The following is a 6,879-nucleotide window of genomic DNA, read 5'->3' on the forward strand; positions in this document are numbered from 1 at the left end:
GTTGCGCATGAAGGTGGTGTTGTTTCTCGAATCTATTGATAAAGTGAACAGCGTGGTGGAGCGAGGCGTGGTGCTGCGGGGCGCTCATGTCCGAGTTTTTCCTTTAATGAATCCTGCGCAAAAAGTGATTGTTTCCAACGTACCGCCGTTTATCAGTAATGGGGCTCTGCTGAAGGAGCTGTCACGGTATGGTCAGACTGTGTCTGTTATGAAGAGAATCTCTTCAGGCTGTAAATCCCCTCAACTGAAGCATGTGGTGTCATTCAGGAGGCAAGTTTATATGATCCTGAGAGTTGGGGATGAGAAACCTAGCATCGTGTTGAAGTTTAATATTGAAGGTTTCTACTACACTGTGTTTGCTACTTCAGATGTTATGAAATGTTTTTTTTGTGGGGAAGAAGGTCACCTGTTGCGCAGCTGCCCTGCTAAAGCTAACAAACCAGCAGAAGAGACTGTTCAGGCTGAAGGAGAGGGAAACAGTGAAGATCATGCAGAGGCGGAGCAGGAGCAGGAAGGGCCGGGGGCCCAGGACCCGGAGGGGCCAGCCACCCAGGACCCGGAGGGGCCAGACACCCAGGACCCGGAGGGGCCAGACACCCAGGACCCGGAGGGGCCAGACACCCGGGACCCGGAGGGGCCAGACACCCGGGACCCGGAGGGGCCAGACACCCGGGACCCGGAGGGGCCAGTCACCCGGGACCCGGAGGGGCCAGACACCCAGGACCCGGAGGGGCCAGACACCCAGGACCCGGAGGGGCCAGACACCCGGGACCCGGAGGGGCCAGTCACCCGGGACCCGGAGGGGCCAGACACCCAGGACCCGGAGGGGCCAGACACCCAGGACCCGGAGGGGCCAGTCACCCGGGACCCGGGTAGCGAGCCCCCCTCAACCTCTGCTGAGGCTTCCACAGAACCCAGTCAGACCAGTACAGTCAGTCAGTTCACTGAAGATGGTGATAGAGAACAGGAGATAGATGTGGATGTTCTTTCTGAAGGCGAACAAAAAGTAATGGATGACGAATCTGTTTTTAAAGTACCAAAAGCTAAACGGAAAACCAACAGAGAAGGAACAGGGACAAGACCAAAGAAAATGGCAGCACTGGAAACAGCAGATGTGAATAAAGGTAAAGATTCAGATGAATTATCTACATCGGACAGTGAGCGGGAGTCTTCAGATTCAACCCTCCCTGATGGTCAGAAGGAGAATGGCTACAGTCTTGAGCAGATACGATTCTTACAGGCAACTAAAGGGAAACGGGAAGTAAAAGTGGAAGATTTCTTTCCAAACCGTTTGTTGTTTGTTGCATCAGCCAGGTGGCTGATGAGAAACAGAGGTCCTGAGGGGCTGGAGAGACCAGAGGTTTACCGTCTTCAGAAACTAGTTCAAAAGGTGAAACTACAACTTAATGATGGTTAAAAGTAAATCAAAACAGATAAAAATGTGTTTCACACATTTTTTCTGGTTCCTTGCTGCACTTCTTCTGACCATGAGCAGTTTTAGGTTTGCATCTTTAAATCTAAATGGGGCCAGAGATGTTAGAAAGAGAGCAGTCTTCTTTGAGCTCCTAAAAACTAAGAATATTGACGTTGCCTTTGCACAGGAAACCCACAGTAATGCTGATAATGTTGTTGACTGGAAGAGGGAGTGGGGTGGGGACATAATTTTCAGTCACAAGTCCACAGTCAGTGCAGGAGTTGCAGTTCTTTTTTCAGAGTCTTTTCTGCCATCATCCTATGAGGTTGAGGAAATTGTAGAGGGAAGATTATTGAAAGTCACAGCAAAATATGAGGAATGTACCCTGACTCTTTTAAATGTGTATGCACCAGTTAACCCTGGTGAGCGGTGTGCTTTTTTAGAGGATCTATCCAATGTCCTTTCAACCTGTGTTGTAACGGATTTCTTGATCTGTGCGGGTGACTTTAATTGCACTGTCACTGACTTGGACAGAAACCATCTGGAACCGAATGCGCAGTCAAGGAGGAAGCTGAAACGGATCATTGAGACGTATGAGCTGACTGATGTGTGGCGCTCTAAGCATGGCGACAGCAGGCAGTACTCCTGGGCACATATGAAGGATAATCAGGTTTCCCTGGCCAGGTTGGACAGACTCTATTGTTTTAAACATCATGCCCAGATTTTTAAATCCTGCACTTTAAGCCCAGTGGGGTTCTCGGATCACTGTTTGCTAATGGGAAATATTTTTATTACAGGGGTAAAACCCAAGAGTGCGTATTGGCATTTTAATACTGTTTTAATCAATGACGGCCATTTTGAAAAGTGTTTTGATTTTTTCTGGAAGCAGTGGAGGTCCAGAAAACCTCAGTTTTCCTCCTTGCAGCAATGGTGGGATATTGGAAAAATACAAATCCAACAGTTTTGTAATCAATATAATTTCAATGTCACTCGAGAGATCATAAAATCAGTCAAAGATCTAGAGATGGAGATAGTGGAGCTTGAAGAATTATGTGGTTCCACAGGAGATTCAGGCCATTTTCAGGCCTACAAAGCAAAAAAGACAGCTTTAGCAGATCTGCTGGGGCTTAGAGCACAGGGGGCGCTAGTCCAATCACGCTTACGAAATATGGCTGATATGGATGCTCCGTCTAAGTTCTTCTTTTCCCTCGAGAAGAAGAATGGTCAGAAGCGACTGATTCACTGCCTGAGATCAGCTGATGGGAGGGATCTGACAGAGCCAGAGGAGACCAGGAGGAGAGCTGTGGACTTCTTCTCAGCACTGTACATCAGTGAACACAGGGAGGATCAGCTGATGTCCAGCTCCTTCCTTGAAAACCTGCCACAGGTGTCAGCACAGGACAATGCAGACCTAGAGCGGCCACTGACACTACAAGAGCTACAAATGGCGCTCAGTGGGATGGAGAACGGCAAATCTCCAGGCCTGGATGGCCTACCTGTGGACTTCTACAAAGCATTCTGGTCCACAATCGGGGAGGATCTGCTGGATGTTATCAGAGACAGTTTGGCTGGTGGGAAGTTACCCCTCAGCTGTCGGAGAGCGGTCCTCACCCTCCTACCGAAGAAAGGTGACCTTTCCGAGATCAAGAACTGGAGGCCTGTGAGTCTGTTGTGTGCTGACTACAAGATCCTGTCCAAGGTGCTGTCCAATCGGCTGAGAAAGGTGGTGGAGCATGTCATTCATATCGACCAGTCATATTGTATCCCCGGCAGATCAATAAGGGATAATATATCCCTAATTCGAGATTATTTGGAAGTCTCTAGTTCATTGGGTTTGAAATTTGGTCTGATTTCAATAGATCAAGAAAAGGCTTTTGACAGGGTGGAGCACCAGTACCTTTGGGATACTCTCCAGGCATTTGGTCTCTCCCCCAGCTTTGTAGCCATGATTAAGACTCTCTACTCTGACATTGAAAGTATATTGAAAGTCAGTGGTGGTTTATGTGCTCCTTTCTCTGTTGGGAGGGGCATTAGACAGGGCTGTGCGATGTCCGGAATGCTATATTCTTTTTCCATTGAACCCATGCTGATTAAGATTAGGAATGATTTGAGGGGGGTCAGACTCAGGCAGGATGCGTCGCCACTGCACCTTTCTGCTTATGCAGATGACATCATGGTGGCCATCACTGGCAATGAGGACATTCAGAGGCTGCTGAACATTACTACTTCTTTTGGAAAAATTTCCTCCTCCAAGGTAAACTGGGACAAGAGCGCAGCTCTGCTTGTTGGAGAATGGGGCGGATTTGAGCCAAGTTTACCTGGTGGAGTTTGTTGGAAGAGAAATGGGATTAAATACCTTGGAGTGCATCTCGGTAGCCAAAGTGAGGTTATGAAAAACTGGGAAGGAGTTGCAGAAAAAATGGAAGGCAGAATAAAAAAATGGCACTGGCTATTACCCCGGATGTCCTATAGGGGGCGCACACTCATCATTAACAACTTGGTGGCCTCCCCACTTTGGCATCGGTTGACTGTTCTCGAACCTCCGCAGGATTTGTTACGGAGTGTTCAGAGTTCCATCGTTGACTTCTTCTGGGACAATCTTCACTGGGTCCCTCAAAGTGTTTTGTTTTTGCCAAAAGAAGGAGGAGGACAGGGGCTGGTTCATCTGCTAAGCAGGAAGGCTGCCTTTAGATTACAGTTTCTGCAAAGTTACCTCTATGGTTCTGAGTTTTTACCATGGAGGCCAGTTGCAGATTTTATTTTTGGTCAGGTTGGGAATTTGGGTTTTGATAAGACACTGTTTTGTTTTGATTGGGCCAACTTAAGTGTAAACTGTTTGCCACCTTTCTATGCCAGCGTGGTCAGAGTGTGGAGGCTGATGGAGGTGAGCATATTGGATCCTACTGCTTCCCTGCACTGGCTGCTTAAGGAACCCATACTCCAAGGGGCACGTCTGGGAGCACCGTGGAAAGACGCCCCGCTAATGTCTGCAGTTTTCTTCCAGAAACGAATAACAACGGTTCAACATCTGCTGCAGCTGGCTGGAGAAAACTTGGATAACGCTGAGGCCCTGGCAGAGAGGCTGGAGGTCCGGTCTGTCCGGACTGTTGGTGCCATCCTGGAGAAGTTCAGGAGGGCGTTTTCCAAAGAGGACAGGGCGCTCCTGCAACAGTGGTCTAATGGCCAAGTAACACCTAATGCTTCTGATCATTTTCCTAGGGTGGCGATCAAAGCAAATCTTCCGGACTGTGGCATGGCAGACCCTCTGCTCAGCGGCTGTGTGTGGATGCCTCTGGACTCTGCTAATGGGAAGGGTCTTTACCAGGGGTGTGTAAAGGCCTTAAACAGAGAAAAACTCAAAGAAAGGGCAGACACACCATGGAGAGCCTTTCTGAAAGTGAAACCAGAGTTTAAACCAGCTTGGAATGTTTTCTATAAACCACCATTGACAAAAAATGTTGGAGATTTGCACTGGCGTGTTTTACAGGGGATTTTAGCAGTCAATGCCTTTGTGTCAGTGATCAATCCTTCGGTTCCAGATGGTTGTCCTTTCTGTTCTATGAGAAAAACCGTTTTTCACTGTTTTGCCCAGTGTTCCAGATTAACTCCACTGTTCAGAGCACTCAGCACTTTAGTGAGCCGGTTCAAAGAGCACTTTACGGAGTTAATGTTCATTTTTGGTTTTTCTTATGGGAAGAAGAAGAAGAGGAAGGGGAGATTGTTGAATTTCATTTTTGGACAGGCAAAAATGTCAATTTACCTAACCAGGAAGGAGAAGATCAAGGGAGAAGGGAGATTTGATGCTCTACTGCTGTTCAAGAAGCTTGTGAGAGCTCACGTACAGTTTCAGCACAGGTACTACTTCAAAATGGAGGACTTGGAGACTTTTAAAAACACCTGGGATCATGATGGTGCCTTGTTCTCTGTTAGAGATTCAAAAATAACTTTTGCGGATGTTTTGCTGTAGTTTGTGGCAGAGAATGGTTGACTCTTTATTTATTTATTTATTTATTCCTTGTAATTATTTAATCTCTTTCGATTTGGCGTTTTGTATATGTTAGCGTTGACTTGATACAACCCAGCCTTGTTAAAATAAAGGATTGTTGAAAAGTCAAGTCTCTCTCTCTCTCTCTCTCTCTCTCAGTGGAACCCTCCAGAACTCCAGAACATGGCCCTGTTCCTGCTCTTCACTGTGATCTGCTGGATGTTTGTGGACTCTGAATCTGCAGGTCAGTGTTCTCAGGACTTCTTCTCTGCTGGACTCTGACAGGAGGATTTACAGTACAGGACCAGAATCTGAGTCTATCGATCTGGTCTCACAGTCTCTCAGAAAATGAACCCCGAGAGTCACGCTTTAGAAACCCTGACATATTCAGCAGAGCAACACAGTCTGATTGACATGGTCTAAATTTGAAGGTGCTGAATTCAAATCTTGTTGGTTTTGGAGTCTTTAGACTACTCTGGGTGTCAGATTCAGGATTTGAACCTGAAACAGAAACATGACATTAAAGTGGTGTTCCAGATGTTTAGGAGTCATCTTTCCATTAATGTCAGATCAAGTCGTCATGAACTCCAAATGAGAAGTTCAAAAGTGGATAGAAAGTTAGAGTGAACTCAAAGTCAAGTTGAAGAAGCCCCAGTGACTCTGGGTCAAAGGTCACACTGTAGGGATCACTATCAGAGGCTTCAGATGGTGATCGGGTTCAGCAGGTTGATTAAAGAGCCACTCAAATACACACACACACACACACACACACACACACACACAGCCAGTCTCGTATTTCTATCCTTGTGGGGACCTTCCATTGACTCCCATTCATGTCTAGCCCCTAACCCTGACCCTTACCCTAACCCTAACCCACACCACAACAAAGCCTAACCCTAAAGAAATGTTTTTGCACTTTTACTTTTTTCAGTAACAACAACATGGTCAAGAAAACACTGTTTCTCCTACTTAGGACCGGAAAAAGGTCCCACAAGGCACGTCGTTCCACGTTTTGCTATCCTTGTGGGGACATTTGGCCCCAACAAGGATAGAAATACGAGAACACACACACACACACACACACACACACACACACACACACACACACACACACACACACACACACACACACACACACACACACACACACACACACACACACACACACACACACACACACACACTCCTCTCTGTTCTCCTCTCTGATTGGCTGCTGGAGGAGTGAAGAGTCTCTCCTGAATCTGTTTCTTCTCAGGTTCAGTCCAGAGAAACGTCTCAGCTGTTGAAGGAGGAGATGCTACTCTGCCGTGTGAAGCTCCGAACAACAAGACCATCAGAGTCGTATCCTGGACCAGACCGGACCTGGGGAAGAACCCGCCTGTTCTGTTCTACAGAAACGGATGCTTTAATCCAGATAATCATCCTTCTTATCAGAACCGAACAGATCTGAAGAATGTGAAGGACGGAGACGTGAGTCTGA

The sequence above is a fragment of the Salarias fasciatus genome, chromosome 3 (genome assembly GCF_902148845.1).
Source record: "Salarias fasciatus chromosome 3, fSalaFa1.1, whole genome shotgun sequence".
In the NCBI taxonomy this organism is placed as follows: Eukaryota; Metazoa; Chordata; class Actinopteri; order Blenniiformes; family Blenniidae; genus Salarias; species Salarias fasciatus.